We start from the raw sequence: 23,893 nt of genomic DNA, 5'->3' as shown, positions 1-23,893 counted from the left end.
CAAATATACTTGCTTTAAGCAAATGTATGTATATATTTATCATTGGAAATCAATTTACAACACAAAACAATGACAAATATTGTCCAGAAACCCTCACAGGTACTGCATTTAACATAAAAAAATATGCTCAAATCATAACATGGCAAACTGCAGCCCAACAGGCAACAACAGCTGTCAGTGTGTCAGTGTGCTGACTTGACTATGACTTGCCCCAAACTGCATGTGATCATCATAAAGTGGGCATGTTTGTAAAGGGGAGACTAGTGGGTAACCATTGAACCTATTTTCATTCACATATCTGGAGGTCAGAGGTCAAGGGACCCCTTTGAAAATGGCCATGTCAGTTTTTCCTCGCCAAAATTTAGCGTACGTTTAGAACCTTCTCGACAGGTTAGTATCTTCTTTTCTATAGCTTTAAAACTGAGCAAACACTACAACCTAAACATCGCAAATTTCATTAATGCATTGAAGAAATTAGTGGCCTTAAAACGAATTTGCGTTAACGCGTTACAGCACTAGTAATATCACTTTCACTAACTTTTGATTTACATTATCATATGAAATTGTATTATTGTTTTTTTATGGACCCTAGGAAGTGTCGCTGTTGCGCTGGTAACATCAAATTGGGATCCTAATAAAATTAACAAATCTGGTTGATCCCCATAACAGCATCTCACGCTGCCAAAGCGTCACTGAACACAACATTCCACACAAGCAGCCACTGATCCACAGTTTGATTGCATCTGAAAAAATAAGAATCTTTATCCTCAGATAATGAATAATAATTTGGGTCTAATACGTTTTTTCCCCACACGAAAAATTAAATGACAATTAAAATTTCATAAATTCACCTATATTCCTTCTCCCTCACTGAAAATCTATATGAGTATGGAAATATTGTTCATTTCAATAGTGCTGGAGACAATCTGTCTCCTTCATTGAAAAGTCCATTCTTGGTAGATGTGTATTGGAGGTTTCAAGTTTCCACTTCACATTGTGTAAGTTGCATACTGGGCCACGCTTGTCTACATATCTCTTTAACTGAGATTTAGGGTGAACACATGGAAACGTTCTCCCTTCAGCAGATGAAGGGGAAAACAGCCTTAGCGTCAAACTCTGCATCATCCTGCCATTGAGAGAAAATTTACTCACAAACTTATTGTATGGGTTCTGTTAACCCCCTGAGACCTGCCGACTTCACTGTCTTTCAGAGGTTGTAGCAGCAACTGATACCACGTGAAACTAGAAAACCTAAGGAATCCATTGGTACCAATCAGGTCATGTTAGCTTGTCGTGAAGGCGGCTCTTTTGGCGAGGAAAAACTGGCATGGCCATTTTCACAGGTGTCCCTTGACCTCTGACCTCCAGATAAGTGAATGAAAATGGGTTCTATGGGTACCCACGAGTCTCCCATTTACAGACATGCCAACTTTATGATAATCACATGCAGTAGGGTCCCTAAACAGTCTTGGAATTACATAAATTGGGTATGACTTTAAAGCTGAGACTCTTGTGGATCCAATGAGCCCAATTGTGTTCAAGTGTTATGATGTTAGTCCCGATAGTGGACATTTCATATGGTGAGACCATTGTTTTTAAACTTGACCTCACTGTATAAAATGACCTGTGGTGACCTCTAGGATAATCACAGCCTCATGAAACTTTACAACCACAAACTAAAGACTTAGGGCATTCAGAGTATGGATGGCTTTCCTAGCTATAAAGACAATAAGGGTGTTTCTGAGCAGTTTCCAGAACAGAACTGCTTGCCATCCAATCGCTGAAAAATGCAATTCTTACAGAAATCTCCAAATGTCAAAAGTTTTTTTATATTAAATCACAGATTTTTCTATGGTGTTCCTCAAGGTCTTGGTGTCTTAATTTGGTATTTTGGAGGGATTATTGATGATTTTCATCAATTCTCGAGTAGTAAAAAATGGTTAAATTTAGCACCAAATCTGTGTAACAAAAGGTATCAACCCAAAAATTGCTGCAAAACTTATGAGTCATAATAGATCATGGGGATGACCATCATATACATCTTCTATCATAATGTTCTAAATCCTTATACACTTTCACAATATATTCTAATTAATTAATTCTTGTTTATTTCTGATTTATGACTAGAACAACTTGACACATCGTGCTGCATCTACATCTCCAATTAATCCTCAGGTTCCCAGCTTTCAGATGATGTACACTGTTTACCTGCTATCTCCCCCTAAAGACCCCCTGTCCCTCCGTAAAAGAACAACAATGGGTCTATTGTGGGTTCTAGAGGGTTAAAAGACACTCCTCTATAGAGGAGCTAATGTCTCCAGTTCATCTTACTATCCTACATCATCTACAATCAGATACAGAGTGCTCAGTTATATTGCATATGTGTGTGGGCTTGCCTTTATAGTCACGCCAAGAGTATTTTTAACAGTTGGATCGGCTTGCACATGGCTATGATTTGCCATCACGCTAAGAGGAGAGTCATGTCGCAGGCCACTCTGCTGCACAAGTCACAGTGAAAAGAGAGAAAGGTTTGGGTGTGAAAGCAATAACGAGGAGAAGACATGAACAGGCCGCACCGTTTTTAGATATTTCTGCGTGTCGCTCATGAATAACACATTGCAGATTCAGCGGCTTACAGTCGCAAGGATGGATTCCTCTTGGCCAGGGGGATCCAGAGGTTTGGCCTTTGTTTCGTTTTTTTAGATTCAATAAAACATACAATGCACAAGCAGGATATGTAAAAAAAAAATCCCTAATGCCTAAAACTGAAAAAAAATGATATAAAAACAAGGACAGACGAGTGATTCACACATTTACATTATTTACGGCTTTAGCATGTGCATAAATCCCTCACAGTCCAGGCCATATAACTAACACATTACTCCTTTACACGGCCCAGTGGACTTTCAATCCGCCATAATGGTAGTGTGTGTCTGCTTCAGTCAAGTAAAACTGGCACGAGGGCGCCACAGCTTAGGGCAATTCCCAACACCCTCCCTCTCTAACTCCACTGCTCCATCACTACCTTTCTCTCTCACACAGGCTGCTAAATAACAGGCGCAAGATGATACCTGACACATTTATATATTTATAGTCAGGACACACTGTGTTTGCTGGGACCAATATATCAACTTATTACACAGAGGAGGAGTTACTGTTAGAGCTCTATGCTTGTTGGTTTTTAATCTTTATTTATCCAGATAAGGGCTGCTGAGTGGGCATGTTGGAAAGATTGCTGAGCTTGCAACAAACAACCTCCCTTCCCATTCATAAACACACTCCAGTCGCACACACTCACACATGGGTCAGTGTGCTAATGTTAGCCAATGAACGGCTCATTCTCCAAGAAAATAGTAATAGTCAACTCTCAAAAAAGCATCCTAAAAATCCTTCTAATACAGAGATCTAGAGTAAAAAAAAAAAGAAAACCTAGCTACTCTGACTAAACGCAGGGAGAGAAATCCATCTCTTCTTCTTGTCTATTAAACAGAACATGAGTAAATTTATACCAGTGTCAGTCTGTCCCTTAAAGGGGCACACTGACACACTGACAGCTGTTGTTCATTTCAACAGAACTGCAACGGAAATGCGTTGCTAGGCAACAGTTTGGGTTCATGTTTACTTCCTGTCAGCTGATGTCATTCACATAAACACTGCAACCGGAAATAAACTGGAACACATTTAGAATGTTTACCTAAAACTGTGAAATGTTCTAAATATTGTATATTTGTGACATCACAAATGGACAGAAATGTTTCAAAGGCCGTTTCTGAATACAGGCTGTGTGTATTTCTCCGTGGATTGAGCGTTTCAATACATGTGTTTTATATTATAAACCGGCTGCGTTAAAATATATAAGACATAAAAATCTCTGGTCAAAACACACGTCAATAAATCCTTTACAAAATGTTCTTGTTGTCATGTCTATGTGTATCATATATCGTTATTAATCTGATGTCAAGTCGATTTGAGACCTGTTTATACTTTAATACAGCCTGTAAGTGGAATATACAGTCTGAGTTGTTTACACCCAGCTGGAACGCAGGAGATAGCTTTCTTCTGGCAAACTGGGATCCGCTCTGATTAACTTGTGATACAACATCTGTAGGCTATCTACCATCGATCGTATTTTACATGAAAGAACACAGACATTTATCTCTCTCATCACAACGATATTCTACACTGTGCAGCACACATTTATCCAGATTAGACATGACTGTAAACTTTCGTTTTGCAACTACAGAAATTGAATAATTACGCACAGGGGTTAGGGTGTCTTTTGAAACATTGCAATTCAAACAGTTTGCTGAAATATTAATTTTGCTCGTCCTGCTCCATGTTGTTGGGTAGGCCTGTGCTTGTTTTCTTAACGAGTGCCGTTGACTGTCTTGGAGCTAAATCAAATGCATGATTCATAATTTATATTCAGTGTTATTCGATAGCCTAATTATTTACAAGTAATATTCATACTGGTTTGAAAAACAATTTGATAGTATTTCCCATCTTTGCTGAGCAAAGGCCTGTTCCATAGAGGTTGAGTTCAGTGACTGCAGCAAATTAAAGCCTGTGCTATTAATTGCAGTTTTACGGTAAATACCTTGTAGCTACAGGTGTTGTAGGACACTATCAATATGGAATACATAAGTCCAGGAAAAAAGCACTGATGTAGTTAAGCAGGCAAAGGCACACACACATGCACAGAGGGGTAACAAGTGTAATATGTCACAGCCATCAAAGCCCCAGAGCTTTTCCCCTGAATTTAGTCCTCCTTCTGTGCTCTTACATCATCACACTAACTTGGGTTTTTGCGGCATGTGCTTCCAAACGTGTGTAACTTTCTTTGACCTTTTATGGGAGTTTAATTATTTTTGCATACTGTAAGTGTTTATAGTTTCATGGCTAGAAAATAATTTGCTTCATAATATCTTACCTCTTGTAGCCTACATATAAAAGGACACAAATGCTACATAAGCAAGGCAATATGTATATATATATTTTATTAGTTAGTTTTTATTTATTTTTTCTGTTATATAGAATCTTTGGATTGTATTCTTCAAAGGTTTCCAGGTCACTCATGTAATGGAAATTCTGTCAATATTCCAAGATGAGTCCTAATGAACGTTGAAATAAAGATCTCAAACAGATGAAATGTCTCTGTTGTATTTTATTCTTGCACTGCAGGAGATTATTACAATGTGATTATATAGAAATCTACAACAGGGACTGTGAGAAAAGGAGTTGTTTTACGCAGATAAGGAGTTGTTTTACTCAGACAGTGTCCCAGTAAAAGTCAACACTCAGTACTTTCCAACCACATGAGACAAAGAGCACACAGACAGTAACTTTCCACTGTTGCATAGAGAGACATCGCTACATACAATGTAATTTTCCATTACACTCAACATATTTTAAAGGTGCTACAGTGGTCTGTATTGCACTGTGAAAAAAAAAGCTCTGTTTTTCGCTGTCTACTTTTCTCTTTTTAAAGCATGCCACTTATTCCTCCAACTGTTGTCTATCGTCTCACCTCTGACATGTGTGTATCTCACACTGACGCAAGTCACAATGCTTATGGGAATGCACAGATTGGCTGAGCAGCATTAGGTGAGAAGAGTTTCCTGGGCCACTAAACCAGTGCTGTAAAGACTAGAAAAGCTGTGCCGACTAAAATAGAAATGCTCTCAATAATTTATCGGTTATTGGTCAGATATATATTGTATATCATGATATAGCCTAAAATTATCAAGATATTATTTATAAACCATATCGCCCAGCCATATAATGGCTGATCAGACCATTTTTGAAACAACAAAGACCAACACTCTACTCTAAAGAAATAAAGAAAATCTCAAACCTATAGCTTTCAATCCCCTCCATGATGTGGCAGACACTTGGTACCTTCCAATTGGCCACCACCTTTATTTAAAGGCTCTGCTTCAGGGACAGCATTCTTTGTGCCAGCCTGCAAAGACGTCCCTCCAGCAGCAGCAACCAGCAACAGAACCCTCAGCACTGGCAACTCAAGAAATAGGAATTATAACAACTTAAGGCAGACAGATCCAAAGACAAACTAAAGTGTGATTGTGATTGAGTATGATGTATGAACCAAAAGCTATGTATCATCATATATCTGTTTACTGATGTGTGCACACATTCAAGAACTCAAACAGCAGCAAGTTCACTTCAGGTGGCAATGGAGGGAGTGTCTCTGAAAGGCAGTCCATAAAATTAATCTATTTTCAATATTGGCACGATATTTCAGGGTAGCTGATTACATTTACATGTTTTGGAAGTGTTTCACTCGGATTAAGCGGATTAGCTGATTCTCGACGCAAACAACACCTACCACTTTACTGATAAATCATGACAGCAGCCTGGATCTGATTCAAACAATCAGTCAAGCATTTCTTTCAAAATCATTTGAGTCAAACATCAGATAATGGCCCAGTTTAACCTGCCACAACAGCTCTGTACCTGACGGCTAGTGTAAAGGTATATACACATACACTCAAGAATTTGTCCAGAAACATGAATTTGTGCTTCTATGGTACACTACAGGTAGGATTTTACCCACATTTCCCATAAATGCAGGTCAAATTAACAGTTTATTACCAGTTGTATTCTTGAAATATAGCTTCCTAAAAATTAAAAGCTCATTAAAGCCGACTCAATCCTGAAAAAAAAGATGAGAGGCATCGAAATGGATAGATATTTTAGTGGTCATGCATACTGTATGACCACTAGATGGCAATAGTAACCTAATGACTGGGTCCAATTAATGTTATAGTGCTACAGTCTGAAGCCAGATCACGGTTTTGAAGTGACAAACAAATGAACAATAGTGAAAAAAAATACACTTTATATGTATGTGTTTGTGCATCAGCATCTTCCCATGTCTTCCTCCTAGTGACATATTGAATATTACTAAGAAACTTACACTTTAAACATCAAATGCATTTCCCTTTAGACACTTGATATTCACAGACAGTGAAATGCTAGAATGGCTTTACATGGAAATAACTTTGTTGCTAACATAACAAAACTAGCAGAACAGAAGTGAGAAGCTAACGTTAGATCACCGAGGCATAAGAAGAACGTAAACCACTTCTGGCTTCTGCTGGGAAACCATATCACTGTCATCTGATAACTGCTCGACGTCAATGACTGTAACCTGACTGTAACCTAGTTCCTACTGTTTCTCAACTTCTGTGAAGCTCAATGTTGTAACACGGAGAGCAACTACTAGGCATCGCCAAACCCCCCCTCGTGCTCGCAAACTGCACTGCAAAACGTCCTGTTCATGTTAGTAAGGGATGGGAATGGATGAAACTAAAGATTTGACAACTGTCAAAGTTATCACAACTGTAGTGTCTAATAAAAATAAAAGCATTTACATAAAACTGAAGTCATTAGTTCAGTTGTTTATAACTATATTTATATTTGTTCAACTGCAGGGTTACATGCTATACTGCAGTGCCCCTTGATATGCCTGTTCAGAATGGGCCCTTCTTCTTCTTCTTCTTCTTCTTCTTCTTCTTCTTCTTTTTCTTCTTCTTCTTATTTGGTGTTTATTTGCGGTTGGCAAACCAGCTTATCGGTGCATTACCGCCACCTGCTGGACTGGAGTGTGGATCAGTAGATTGGCAGGAAAAAATAAATATGTAAAAGGAAAAAATAAAAATAAAAATATATAAAATTACTTATAATAATAATAATAATAATAATAACTAACTAAAATAAAATAATAATAATAATAATAATAATAAAATTCTCTCCATTGTGTACTTTCTTAGATGTCTTTCCTAGCAGATTCACCATTATAATATTTCCATCATCTACTCCTGATAGCAATTCCCTTCTTTCTTCGTCATATTTGTTGCACTCTATGAGAACATGGTTGCTTTCCACCAGCTCCTACATGTTTCTGAATACTGCAGAATGGGTCCAATGCTTGGCGTGCAGCTTTCTTGAGAACCCCTCATACTAACAACTTTGCTGTTTCCTACTGGAATAACCTAAAATCAGACCTGGTGTCTCTGATTTTAAATAAGTGACTTTTAAAATGATTCATCGCTTTTATCCCTCCAAGGTATTTCTACAAAGATGTAAAAAAGAACATTGTTGTGGACAGCTCAATTTGTCAACTAGTTCCAGAAGATTTATGTGACCACCTATTTTGGTCTTGTCCCCACTCTTGTATTTTTTGGCCACACATTTGCACTTTTATTTTCCAATATTTTGATTAAAACATTTCCCTCTCCTGTGAAAATGTATTATCTGGCTTCTTTTCTTACCCTTTCACCAAAGAAAATCTATAGCAATATTATACTATTAATTTGATCTTATTACTTGCAAAATCTCATATTCATAAATCAAAATCTTGCGATCATAAGCCATCGTTTTTCATCCTTCAAAATTAACTCAAACAATACATGGCATCAGTCTTATATTCAAAATTTGAAAGGCTATCAAAACCATAAATCTATGTTCCCTGTATAACATTTTTATGAATTGATCCCCTGGCATTATATGTCATTGTATTTGTTCTACGTTCACTTTGCTATTTGTCAATAAAAGTTTTACAAAAAAAACAAACACTGCACTTCTTTGGGTTCTTAGACCCAGCAATACACCTGCCATGACATAGGTGGGTGTTTCTGCAACTACGGTCCCTTTTGACTCTAATTAAAAAAGTTTACCTCTATGAATTTTAATTTTTAACATCAGAATATGTAATACATATAAACAGGTACACAAAATGACATACAGTCGTTAAGATTTTAATCTGTAACATGTTGATTTTTTATGGTTTTCATCACTTGTTTTCACTAAATGTTCTTAGTGAAGAACATTTAGTGAATATGAATAATAATGTTCATTTTATACATTTTCCTTTTTTATATTCTATGATATTTTTAAGATATTTAAATTATTTTTTATCAAGCTTTGTGCATCATTGTAAATATTGATATAAAAAAATCTTAAAAATAGTGGATTTAATGATTTGCTCTTCACCCTGAAAAATGTAGACCATAACCATAGATGTCAGTCTTCATACACAAACAAACATATAATATGTTATTGTTTATGACAGATATTGCAATTCTAATGTCTAATGTCTTTACCGCAACACCTAAAGTCGTTGCTATAAGGACATGTTGCAGAAAATACATTTTTGTTGCTATTGCAGATAAATGGTAAGCTTTGACTCTTAGCATCTAATATACATGAATTCAAATGTATTATTAAGTTATTTTTAAATGTAGTTCAAGTACACAATTACTAAGCTGTATGGTATAAGGACACATAATAAATACTTGAGAAGAAAAAGTGATCTTAAACTTATTTTTCTTGATCTGGAAGGTCCCCCTATGTGGGCGGCCCAACCTGTCATCCATGTGCTCATTGACTATAACTTCTGGTTCCATGGAAACTAGATTTGTTTGACTTTGAATAAAACTTTTGATATGGCATTTGTTCAGTGTTGTGGTAAGGACTCAGAAGTGTGGGACAGGCGCATTTTAATGAAAAAAATCATATAAATGATTTGTAAACAAATAAATAATTTGTATATGGTGTAAAGTAATGTACATAAAACAATGCCATTTGAAATAATGTCATATTGTAATTGAATTACCTCATTTAACGTATCTCAATATTGAGACCACAGTTGTGGGACACAAAGAAAAGTGGTGTTTGGACCCATAAAATGCCTCATAAAATGTATTAAATCACATTATTTAGTAATTATTTTCATGTCAAGATAGGATATAATACTGTGTTTATATTTACGAAGCATTGCACTGCAAATTTGAACAAAATCCAACATTTCATTGCTGGGACTTAAACATGCTCGTAGTTGCAGAAACACCCAGTTGCGTCACACACCTAAGTAGCAGACTCATGGTCAGAAACACCAGTGTAATACTCTCCTGGTTGTGGTGTAATGTAATGTTATCAGCCTCATGTCCACAGGAAAAAGACACAGGACTTTACTGTTTGTAGTTGTCTACCAACTGCCTGGGGCCCTCAACTAAAAGGGCCCAAACAGTTAGATAGTTAGAAAGATTTATTATGATGTTTAGATATGACAAATATTGAATTATGTAATATAATAATTACTATTAACTATAATTACTTACAAAAGGCCCCCAAAGTACTTCTACTTCAGAGGAAAACATTGTAGTAGCCTAAAACATTAACTAAATGTTACTGGTTACGTTGCAGATTCAGATTTTACTCACAAAATATTACAATTAAAATATGATTAACTATTATTCTTTATCCAGCATTATATCAGAATTGAAAGCTTCACCTTGAACAGGTTTACATTAAGTCATAGTCATTGTATTGCTATGATTTGAAGCTCACTGGCCCAGTACAAGCCTGACTGCATTGCATCAGAGGTGAAGTACAGTTCAAGTCCAAAATGTGTGGTGAAGCAGTGTGCTACTCAAGACCAAGTGACACTCCATCTTCTTCAAGGACCAAAAAATGAAGGCCGATTCTAAAATCATCATCGCCTGCCCTTTTTCCCTTCACCTGCTTGAGAATGGGGACATAATGGAGCGTAAATGAGATGGCAGTGGGTCTGTAGAGGACAGGTGCCGGAGAACAGCACTGCAGTCCATCTGGGACAGTTATATTTATGTCAAATAGGCATTTTGCGAACAGAGTCACTGGGATTTTAATAGTTAAAAGTAACAAGTAAAAATAAATAAATAAATAATACATATAAAAATCAGTCATATGCTAGACAGTCACTGGTAGGTTGTCTAAGGCAGCGGACTGCGGAAAAACCCGCGGGGGGGGGGGGAACGGCGATTCTGGTCAAGCAGTCTTGGTGCACTGACGCGGAGATAATATCTCAGTCCTGCTCCGCAGATGTGGAATACATTACACTAAGATGCAGGCCATTTTATTTACCAAGAGAACTGCAGTGTATCATCCTGAGTGTTGTTTACGCCCCCCCCCCCCCCCCCTCCCTTAGCCAACGAGGGCAATGCACTCAGGGAGCTCCATGACATGATTAGTGGACATGAGAATACATATCCAAATGCTGCTCTTGTTGTTGTTGGGGATCTCAATCACTGTGAACTGAAGAAAACTCTGCCCAAACTCCATCAGTTTGTGAACTTCTCCACCCGAGGTGACTAAACACTGGACCGTTGCTACAGCAACATAAAGAAGGCCTACATTGCTGTCCCCAAGCCTCATTTTGATAAATCTGACCACCTGGCTATCCTGCTACAACCCATTTACATCACAAAGCTAAGAGCTAACCCTGTCACAGTGAGGACTGTCAGAAGGTGGAATGACAATGCGCTGGCAGAGCTACAAGGCTGCTTGGAGGCCACAGACATTAACACCTTTAAAGAGGCAACAGACAACATCCATGAGTACACAGAGACTGTTAGCAGCTATGTTGACTGGTGCACTTCCATGTGTGTTCCCTCCCTGACTATTCGTGTCTTTCCCAATCAAAAGCCCTGGGTTAATGCAGATGTTCGTCTGAAGATCAGGAAACGGTGTGCAGCTTTTAAGTCAGGGGACACTGTGGAGTATAAAATTGCCCGATATTAGCTACAAAAATCCATAAAAGCTGCAAAGAGGGCGTACTCCCAGAAACTTGAGAGCTGTTACCTGGATAACAACACACATAGTATGTGGCAGGGAATCCAATCTGTCACTAACTACAGGAGAAGCACGACGAGGACAGAAGCTCGGGACACCACCCTTCCAGACAACCTCAACAGCTTCTACGCTAGATTTGACAGACTGAATGGAGACACCCCCTCAAAAGCCCCCCATAACCCTGATGAGACTGCATTACAGGTGACACACACGCATGGCAGCTGGACCTGATGCAGTGTCACCGAGAGTCTTGAGGGCCTATGCTGAACAGTTGGCAGGGGTGTACACAGACATCTTCAACACCTCTCTCACACAGGAAACAGTTCCTAGGTGTTTCAAGTCATCTGTCATCATACCGGTCCCGAAGAAAGCAGATACACATACATTGAACGACTTCAAGCCAGTGGCACTCACCTCAGTGGCCATGAAGTGCCTGGAGAAGCTGGTTCTTCAATCAATTAACGTAGTGATTTCTGACTCACTGGACCCCCTACAGTTCGCTTACCGCTCAAACAGGTCAGTGGATGACGCAGTGGCACTGGCACTTCACTCCACACTCCAACACTTGGACAGTAACAGGACATATGCACGCATACTTTTTTTGGATTACAGCTCCGCCTTTAATACAATCCGGCCAATGAAGCTGACTGTGAAGTTAGCTAACCTCGGGGTCCCAACAGCCACCTGCAATCTGGATTTTGGACTTTCTAATTGACAGACCACAGGGGGTGAGGATGGGAGATAAGATCTCTGGTGAGCTCACAGTCAGCACAGGAACCCCTCAGGGCTGCTGCCTCAGCCCAAAACTGTTTGCACTATACACCCATGACAATGTTTCCACTGAGAAGAACAACCTCATTATTAAGTATGCAGATGACACAACCATCCTCGGCCTCATCCAAGGTGGGGACGAGTCTGCATACAGGGAACAGGTCAAAGAAATCATCAGCTATGGAGAGGACAATGACTTTGTTCTCAACATAGAAAAAACAAAAGAACTCATCGTGGACTTCAGGAGGAGAGCCCCCCATCTGCAGCCTCTCATCATCCAGGACACAGAGATGGAGCGGGCTGACAGTTTGAAGTTCCTCGGCCTTCACCTGACTGACAACCTGAGCTGGGCCAAAAACACTACTGAAACAGTGAAGAAAGCTCAGCGGCGGCTGCACTTCATTAGGCTGCTGAAGAAGGCTGGAATCAGACGTCAGCCCTTCACCCTGGCTTACCGAGGACTGGTGGAAAGCATCCTCACCAGCGGCATCACGGTGTGGTTTGGGAACGTTACCCAGGCTGAGAGGAAATCGCTGCAGCAAGTCATAAAAACTGGAGAAAGAATCATTGGCTCTAACCTCCCCTCCATGGACATGATATACACCCAGCGCTGCAGGAGGAGGGCACAGAGCATCCTGAGGGACAGACACCACCCAGCTCACTCTCTGTTCAGGTTGAGGGAATCAGGACACAACCTGAGGCACCACAGGCCAGAGAGCATCTCCACTCTCAGAGCACGCTTTCACAACAGCTTCTTCCCAGCTACAATAAGACTGGTGGCAAAGGACGTTAAAGAGGGACACAAATACCCCACACCTCACCTCCATACCATTACTGACACACAGCACACCTGAACTGAATGGACTGTAATGCTATGCAACATGCTGCCTTCCACTGTGTAATTGTCTGAAATATATTAATTATTTATTTTTTTAAATATTTTTGAGAGTTAGAAGTTCTTTTAACATGGTCATGGAGCACACCCATATGCAGAGGGTAGTTTAGTTTATTTATTGACTACACTGAGGGCGTTTTATATTTTAATTATTTATTTATTTTTCGTGTTGTAGTTGAATGTGCTAATTATTTTGTATTGTAATTACCTTGTGCCTTTTCTACCTTTTTTCCTTTCTTAAATCTGACTCGGTGTAAACTGCTCAGAATTCCAATGTACTTAGGTGCAAATGGCAAATAAAACTCTTGAATCTTGAATCTTGAAGGTTGCACCATGCCAAAACAGTTTTTGTGTATTATGGAAAATATGGAGTGTTTGTGTGGCCAATGACATGCTGGGGGGGATTTACATTTTTCATTTCCAAATAGTTCTTAATTGACATGAATTTGTGGTTTTGAAACATTTGTTTTACTGTACTTTTTTGTGTTTTCTGTTTTAGTATGTCTCAATACAACAAATTCATGTAAATTAGAAACTATTTAAAAAAAGATTATCCTTCAAACATGGCCATCCAAAAACTCGTCTTTGCGGTAAAAACTGCTCAAAAAGGCCCTTTGGCCTGTTGGCTTCTTTTAACTCTGGGGTCGGACAGGAGCCCTGTATTCTGAGAGCACAGATTCCTGATTGGAGTATAAGGTTTAAGGAGATCAGGCAGGAAGGAAGGGGCGTGTCCATTTACAATTTAAAGTCTGATCTGTCATGGATAGGTAGTCAATGAAGGATAGCTAAAACTGGTATAATATGCCTTTTTCACAGCAGCCATTTTGGCATGTCATTGCAGGGTGAAAACAGGTGTAATTAATAACATTAATTAAAGCTGCAAGCAGTGATGAACGGGCCCTCGCCCCCGCGGGCACGTCTGGGGAACGCGCACGTCGGGGTACCTGCTGTCGTGCATTCCCATGAAAGTCGGACATTGCACGCAACAGTTAGAGATTATTTTCTGCTTGGAGCGTGTGGCGCTGGAAATGACCTGTTGAGAACATGTGGGGCGTCCTTTAAAGGCACTTCTATGAGGGTTGGTTGCAGTCTACAACCATTTCTTGTTGCCAGTAGGTGGCGCTATCACCATAACTTAATATTGGCATGTATATGTCTTCAGTCCGGGACTCTTATAAAACATGTCAAAGTTTCCTGTAGATGGCGCTATGATTTGCACTTATAATGGCATGACATGTCTTTTGGCCTGGACTGTTATCCAGCTTGTGAAATTTGGGGCAGACTGGACAATGTATAGTTGATTAAAAATGTTTTTGCAGTTGGTAGAGTGAGAGTTCTTTATGCGCAATGTTGACATTTGGTATTTAAAATAGGCTGCGTATAGTCCGAATTTTAACAGCATGTCATTGCTAAAGTATTAGCACTAGAACAGAGTGTTTTATTGTAAATTGTCAGTTCTGCAAATAAAAACTACTCTTTGAAGTAATTGTCATGTGGTTGTGTTTTTTGTTTATTGTAAACATTTACTAAAGGTTCTAAAAATGTATGAGATGTATTTGAAAGATACATGTTAGTCAACAGGGGTAGAAATATTGGATTGTGTAGTAACGCGTTAGGAGAGGTCAGATAAGATCCTTCGACATTGGGCGAGCAGTTGTCATTCAGCTCTGTCCTGTGGGCAGACTTAGCAGCCATCGAATGACCCCACCCTTGTTGAAGTGTCAAATATTGTTGGTACATTATGAAAGTGTGGCGGGCATAATTAACGGGAAACACTTGACAAAACACAGGCGTTGTGTTTTTACAAATCATGGTCTTGTTATGGTCTTCGGCATTACTTTGTTCCGTTTATTGCAATTAAATCATGGCACATCTGCCAAATTTCATACATGTAGGGGAATTCGCAGCAAGGGGCTAAATTTTTCCAACTTGTTAGAATGAACCACTGCCACGCCCCTTGAAAGAGCAACAGTCAATGGTCAATAGGTATCGATTGCTCTAAACAGGTTTCACTATAAACGATGATAATGGCTTACCTATGGCCCATTAACTGGTGCAAGAATGTGTCAATGAGCTATGATGTGAAGTACCAAAACGGGTTGGATGATGATGACCCACCTATGGCCCATTAACTGGCGCAAGAATGTGTAAAGTACCAACACTGGTACTGATTCAGCTATTTTACCATTAACCAGTTTTAGATGTATTTATTTATTTATTATGTATTTATACAGACAATGACTGTGGAAGGGCGTGTGTTTTTGGAGGTGCAGGAGGTCTGCAGGTGAAGGAGAACTATGAGACATTACAAGTGTCATAGTTTGCAGTTTGGTTTAGTAACAGTTTGATTTAGTAACAACATATAAAATATATTTATTTTTAACATGTGTGTGTAATGTTATACAGATGTGAATGTAAATATTATAAAAATGGAACATTATATACTGTATAAATCATGAAACTGAGTCTGAATCATGATTACATTTGTACACATTAATTGGCAGAGCAGTAGAAATGATTTGTGTGTCTGCTTTCACAAAGGTTGTTTTAAGGTTAATAAGAATGTTAAGGTCAGTTCATCTTAATTGCATGTAAATATGAATTATTGTCAATAAAAAGTATAAATGTAATACTATCACATTCAGTGTTAGGCAAAACCTTTTTATGTGAATAGCAAATCTCCAATAACTGTTGTTGTCTTGATTTGTGCTTTCACTACATGACACTACATTTTCCACTCCAAGGTCTTATCTAGTGTATGAATTGCTTCTAAGTTAAACTATTATAAATTAAACCTGTAAAAATATCATATACAGTATGTATGGTATATAAACTGGAAAAACAAAGTTTGGAAACTTGTGTTTGGTGGATTATTTCTCTGTTGTTACAATGCTAATGGTCATTGTATTTTACATGGTTGGAAAGCCTGTTTATTTACCTTCACAATGATGTCCAACTTGTAAGGATCATGCATTTGTGGGATGAGCAGCACAGCTGATTATGTGGGGAGTGCCCAAGAAAAATTTGCCAAAATGCTCCGTCAATGGTAAACAGTGTATTCTCCTGTTGGTATTGACTCTTGATTTGAGTTGTTTGGTGTATTGGATGATTGAACTCTCTATCAGTAACAAGGAACAAACAAGACATATTGGCAATTTTACACTTTATTCATTTAATACACCGTCAGGAGCCTCAGTAGCGGTGGAAGATCCATACGCAGCCACAACAGCCTGGCACCTCCTCCTCATGCTGGTCACCAACCTGGTCACACGTTGCTGTGGGATGGCGTTCCATTCCTCAACAAGGATTCGTTGCAGGTCAGCCACCGTGTTTGTGTCGGTCACTCTAACACGTACAGCACGCCCAAGCTGATCGTACAAGTGTTGAATTGGGTTGAGGTGTGGACTCTTGGCAGGCCGTTCCATTCTCTCTACTCCCACATTGTGGAGGTAGTCTATGATAACCCTGGCTCTGTGGGGGCGAGCGTTGTCATCTTGGAGGATAAAGTTAGGTGCCAGATTGTGGAGATATGGGATCGCCACTGGCTGCAGAATCTCATCCTGATATCTCCCTGCATTGAGATGGCCTTCAATGATGACAAACCTTGTTTTGCCAGTGAGGTAGATGCCCCACCTCCCCCCCACACCATGACACTGCCCCCACCAAAAGCTGTTACTCCATCGGTGCAACAATCAGCACAGCGTTCTCCACGTCATCTCCATACTTTGACCCTGCCATCCAACTTTGGCAGACAGAACCTGAACTCATCACTGAACATGACATTCCCCCACATGTTCAGGTTCCATTGTCTGTGTTGTCGACACCAGCGCAAATGGGCCTGACGGTGAAGGGCAGTCGTTGCAGGCTTCCTGGTAGCCTTATGAGAATACACTGTTTACCAATGGCAGAGCATTTTGGCAAATTTTTCTTGGGCACTCCCCACATAATCAGCTGTGCTGCTCATCCCACAAATGCATGATCCTTACAAGTTGGACATCATTGTGAAGGTAAATAAACAGGCTTTCCAACCATGTAAAATACAATGACCATTAGCATTGTAACAACAGAGAAATAATCCACCAAACACAAGTTTCCAAACTTTGTTTTTCCAGTATATATATACAGTATATATAGTACAAGTATAGAGTTAATGGTTCTGTTTCATCATTAGTGGCTAAAGATACATATCTTTCATATTTTCATATTATTTTTATCACTGATTAACCAACAAGAAAAGATTATATACTTTTTAAGTAGTATTTCTATTTGAACTTTTTCCCCAAGACAGTGTTTTGGTTGGTTAGTGCCTTGCTGCTGGCGACGCCCACAGAAACCCACCTGTGTTGTGATTAGCTCCTTGTTTTTAGACACGCCCACAGAAACCTGCATGTTGGCAAATATAAGGCTGGTACCCTCAGGATCAAATCACTCTCTTGTTTTTTTTAACAAGTGGGTAAATCTGCTGGTAACAGTAGAACACATTGGATCGAGCTTTCAGGACACCTCTGACGAATCTACAGCTTTTATTTCCAAGCAGCTCCTTTTGGTTTACGGTAAGTTTGTGTTACTACTTTTATTTATTAACAGTACAAATTGTGATGAATTGTATTGTGTTGGAACATCTTCTATCAAAGATGAGTCTGTGTGTTGTCATTTGCATGTCATTTATGGTTCTGGCCCACTTGGAAACCAACTGCTTTAGTTGTTTGCAACTCTGGGTCACTGTATCAGTACAATGAACTGTCTCGGGGGGTAAAATTGTTGTTATTAATCAATTGTGCTTATATATTTACAGATGCTGTGTAAAAGATCCAACCGTCGATCTCAGGCAGCGCAGCAGAACACAGCTGGCAATATTGTTGGTATGTAGCAAGTTCAGTGTTTCTTACATGCTGTCCTTATGTGTGTAAGGTGTATATTGTTGCATCATGTCTTTACAGGATAGTGTATAATTATTTTGTCTACATAAATAATGCTGTGTTAAGTTTCAATGTGTGGTGTCTTTGTGTGTTTATCAATAGTTAGCGGAACAGGATATCGCCATAGAATGGAACAATGGCCTATTTCCTCATCATCCTGAAGGTGTTGAGATTCTGCTGCCCGACTTTGAGATGGATCTCCTGAATCCTCTAGGAGGAGTATCGCAAAGTTCCATACCTATAAAGTGACAAAATGGCGTCTTTGCACATGACGTATGACATCACCGTTCGAGCGATCAAAAATTCTTTCGCAATTTAGCATCACAGTAGTGGGTGGATTATACCACCCAAATTTGACGCGGATCCGATAAACACTCTAGGAGAAGTTCGTAAAAGTATGCATAAAATACATTAGCGGAGCTAATGAAACCCAATGAGGAATATGTCTGAAATAATGAGGTGGATGTGCCTACCAAATTTCATGAATATTGGATCAACTTTGTCCAAACTATGGCCTTCCATGCGTTAGGGGGCGCTATAGACCTGTCTGTCTAGCAGCAATCATAGGTTGCGGTGGTGATGGCTACTGCTGTGAAAAGTTTCCTCAGTCAGACAGCAGTAAATTCTAAATTAGCAATATTAACCTAATAATAGCATTGCATGAATAAAAAAAAAAAAAAAATTGAATTAAATGTATAGACTTGTATTTTCATTTAAAATACCACAGTCTCATGTATGGTTTCTATGGCGATCTGGACACTAAAACACAATACGATAGGGAAAAACTTGTTATACACAATATGTACTCTTCAATAAGTAAGTTAGTTTCAATTAGTTAAATTACCCCCAAAAAAATTGACAAACAATAAATCTGCAGCTTTTGAGGCCCATGATGTACAAAGTGACTGCATTTATTTAAAATGATACTCAGTACATGAATGAATGCAAGTCTATTTTGTCACTAAAGTGCAGTCTTACATCCACAATTTAGCTGTGGGACATTTTGTCATATTTTGAGACACTTTTGATTAAATTTATTGTTTCCTTTTGAAAATATGTTTTCATTCCATTTCTTTTCAAGCGGTGATGTCATGTTGAAAATAAGTAGAACAGAATGTGCCAATGGAACACAATTGTGTCATGGGATCACAGAGTGGCAGAGAGAGTTCTGATAGAACAGATCAGTTCTTCAGCTCACAACTACTGAAACAGCATGCAGAGACTTTTCTCTTTTCCGTTTCGTCCACAATAATGCTACCCAGAGGTGAAGAGGATGTGAAAAGACTCTATTATTTTTTTTATCAATTATATTATTTTGTGCATTTGTTTCCTTGAAAATTAGGGATTAATCGTGAGTATGTGAGCATGGCTCGAGGTGCTAGTAACTTCTGACCTGCTTGCCATCGAGGGAGCAACGTCCGCGGCCTTTGGATAAGCCACAATAATGCTACCCAGAGGTGAAGAGGACGTGGGAAGACCCAAATGGATTTGTTTATTCATGAATAATATTATTGTATTCATTTTTTTCCTCATTCTTCGAAGATTAAGGATTAATCGTGAGTATGTGAGCATGGCTCGAGGTGCTAGTAACTTCCGACCTGCTTGCCATCGAGGGAGCAACGTCCGCGGCCTTTGGATCAGCCACAATAATGCTACCCAGAGGTGAAGAGGACATGGGAAGACCCAAATGGATTTGTTTATTCATGTATTAAATTATTGTTTTAATTTTTTTCCTCATTCTTTGAAGATTAAGATTAATCGTGAGTATGTGAGCATGGCTCGAGGTGCTAGTAACTTCCGACCTGCTTGCCATCGAGGGAGCAACGTCCGCGGCCTTTGGATCAGCCACAATAATGCTACCCAGAGGTGAAGAGGACGTGGGAACACCCAAATGGATTTGTTTAATCATGAATGAAATTATTGTTTTAATTTTTTTCCTCATTCTTTGAAGATTAAGGTGAGTGTTTGAGCATGGCTCGAGGTGCTAGTAACTTCCGACCTGCTTGCCATCGAGGGAGCAACATCCGCGGCCTTTGGATCAGCCACAATAATGCTACCCAGAGGTGAAGAGGACATGGGAACACCCAAATGGATTTGTTTATTTATGAATGAAATTATTATTTTAATTTTGTTCCTCATTCTTTGAAGATTAAGGTGAGTGTTTGAGCATGGCTCGAGGTGCTAGTAACTTCCGACCTGCTTGCCATCGAGGGAGCAACGTCCGCGGCCTTTGGATAAGCCACAATAATGCTACCCAGAGGTGAAGAGGACGTGGGAAGACCCAAATGGATTTCTTTATTCATGAATTATATTATTGTATTCATTTTTTTCCTCATTCTTCGAAGATTAAGGATTAATCGTGAGTATGTGAGCATGGCTCGAGGTGCTAGTAACTTCCGACCTGCTTGCCATCGAGGGAGCAACGTCCGCGGCCTTTGGATAAGCCACAATAATGCTACCCAGAGGTGAAGAGGACGTGGGAAAACCCAAACGGATATATTTATTTATGAATTGAATTATTGTTTTAAGTTTTTCCTCATTCTTTGAAGATTAAGGATTAATCGTGAGTATGTGAGCATGGCTCGAGGTGCTAGTAACTTCTGACCTGCTTGCCATCGAGGGAGCAACGTCCGCGGCCTTTGGATAAGCCACAATAATGCTACCCAGAGGTGAAGAGGACGTAGGAAGACCCAAATGGATTTGTTTATTCATGAATTATATTATTGTATTCATTTTTTTCCTCATTCTTCGAAGATTAAGGATTAATCGTGAGTATGTGAGCATGGCTCGAGGTGCTAGTAACTTCCGACCTGCTTGCCATCGAGGGAGCAACGTCCGCGGCCTTTGGATCAGCCACAATAATGCTACCCAGAGGTGAAGAGGACATGGGAAGACCCAAATGGATTTGTTTATTCATGTATTAAATTATTGTTTTAATGTTTTTCTTCATTCTTTGAAGATTAAGATTAATCGTGAGTATGTGAGCATGGCTCGAGGTGCTAGTAACTTCCGACCTGCTTGCCATCGAGGGAGCAACGTCCGCGGCCTTTGGATCAGCCACAATAATGCTACCCAGAGGTGAAGAGGACGTGGGAACACCCAAATGGATTTGTTTAATCATGAATGAAATTATTGTTTTAATTTTTTTCCTCATTCTTTGAAGATTAAGGTGAGTGTTTGAGCATGGCTCGAGGTGCTAGTAACTTCCGACCTGCTTGCCATCGAGGGAGCAACGTCCGCGGCCTTTGGATAAGCCACAATAATGCTACCCAGAGGTGAAGAGGACGTGGGAAGACCCAAATGGATTTCTTTATTCATGAATTATATTATTGTATTCATTTTTTTCCTCATTCTTCGAAGATTAAGGATTAATCGTGAGTATGTGAGCATGGCTCGAGGTGCTAGTAACTTCCGACCTGCTTGCCATCGAGGGAGCAACGTCCGCGGCCTTTGGATAAGCCACAATAATGCTACCCAGAGGTGAAGAGGACGTGGGAAAACCCAAATCGATATATTTATTTATGAATTGAATTATTGTTTTAAGTTTTTCCTCATTCTTTGAAGATTAAGGATTAATCATGAGTATGTGAGCATGGCTCGAGGTGCTAGTAACTTCTGACCTGCTTGCCATCGAGGGAGCAACGTCCGCGGCCTTTGGATCAGCCACAATAATGCTACCCAGAGGTGAAGAGGATGTGGGAACACCCAAATGGCTTTGTTTATTCATGAATGAAATTATTGTTTTAATTTTTTTCCTCATTCTTTGAAGATTAAGGTGAGTGTTTGAGCATGGCTCGAGGTGCTAGTAACTTCCGACCTGCTTGCCATCGAGGGAGCAACGTCCGCGGCCTTTGGATAAGCCACAATAATGCTACCCAGAGGTGAAGAGGACGTGGGAAGACCCAAATGGATTTCTTTATTCATGAATTATATTATTGTATTCATTTTTTTCCTCATTCTTCGAAGATTAAGGATTAATCGTGAGTATGTGAGCATGGCTCGAGGTGCTAGGAACTTCCGACCAGCTTGCCATCGAGGGAGCAACGTCCGCGGCCTTTGGATAAGCCACAATAATGCTACCCAGAGGTGAAGAGGACGTGGGAAAACCCAAATGGATATATTTATTTATGAATTGAATTATTGTTTTAAGTTTTTCCTCATTCTTCGAAGATTAAGGATTAATCGTGAGTATGTGAGCATGGCTCGAGGTGCTAGTAACTTCCGACCTGCTTGCCATCGAGGGAGCAACGTCCGCGGCCTTTGGATCAGCCACAATAATGCTACCCAGAGGTGAAGAGGACATGGGAAGACCCAAATGGATTTGTTTATTCATGTATTAAATTATTGTTTTAATTTTTTTCCTCATTCTTTGAAGATTAAGATTAATCGTGAGTATGTGAGCATGGCTCGAGGTGCTAGTAACTTCCGACCTGCTTGCCATCGAGGGAGCAACGTCCGCGGCCTTTGGATCAGCCACAATAATGCTACCCAGAGGTGAAGAGGACGTGGGAACACCCAAATGGATTTGTTTAATCATGAATGAAATTATTGTTTTAATTTTTTTCCTCATTCTTTGAAGATTAAGGTGAGTGTTTGAGCATGGCTCGAGGTGCTAGTAACTTCCGACCTGCTTGCCATCGAGGGAGCAACATCCGCGGCCTTTGGATCAGCCACAATAATGCTACCCAGAGGTGAAGAGGACATGGGAACACCCAAATGGATTTGTTTATTTATGAATGAAATTATTATTTTAATTTTGTTCCTCATTCTTTGAAGATTAAGGTGAGTGTTTGAGCATGGCTCGAGGTGCTAGTAACTTCCGACCTGCTTGCCATCGAGGGAGCAACGTCCGCGGCCTTTGGATAAGCCACAATAATGCTACCCAGAGGTGAAGAGGACGTGGGAAGACCCAAATGGATTTCTTCATTCATGAATTATATTATTGTATTCATTTTTTTCCTCATTCTTCGAAGATTAAGGATTAATCGTGAGTATGTGAGCATGGCTCGAGGTGCTAGTAACTTCCGACCTGCTTGCCATCGAGGGAGCAACGTCCGCGGCCTTTGGATAAGCCACAATAATGCTACCCAGAGGTGAAGAGGACGTGGGAAAACCCAAACGGATATATTTATTTATGAATTGAATTATTGTTTTAAGTTTTTCCTCATTCTTTGAAGATTAAGGATTAATCGTGAGTATGTGAGCATGGCTCGAGGTGCTAGTAACTTCTGACCTGCTTGCCATCGAGGGAGCAACGTCCGCGGCCTTTGGATAAGCCACAATAATGCTACCCAGAGGTGAAGAGGACGTAGGAAGACCCAAATGGATTTGTTTATTCATGAATTATATTATTGTATTCATTTTTTTCCTCATTCTTCGAAGATTAAGGATTAATCGTGAGTATGTGAGCATGGCTCGAGGTGCTAGTAACTTCCGACCTGCTTGCCATCGAGGGAGCAACGTCCGCGGCCTTTGGATCAGCCACAATAATGCTACCCAGAGGTGAAGAGGACATGGGAAGACCCAAATGGATTTGTTTATTCATGTATTAAATTATTGTTTTAATGTTTTTCTTCATTCTTTGAAGATTAAGATTAATCGTGAGTATGTGAGCATGGCTCGAGGTGCTAGTAACTTCCGACCTGCTTGCCATCGAGGGAGCAACGTCCGCGGC

This window comes from Sebastes umbrosus, chromosome 3, assembly GCF_015220745.1.
Source record: "Sebastes umbrosus isolate fSebUmb1 chromosome 3, fSebUmb1.pri, whole genome shotgun sequence".
NCBI lineage: Eukaryota > Metazoa > Chordata > Actinopteri > Perciformes > Sebastidae > Sebastes > Sebastes umbrosus.
This window is presented reverse-complemented; position numbering follows the sequence as displayed.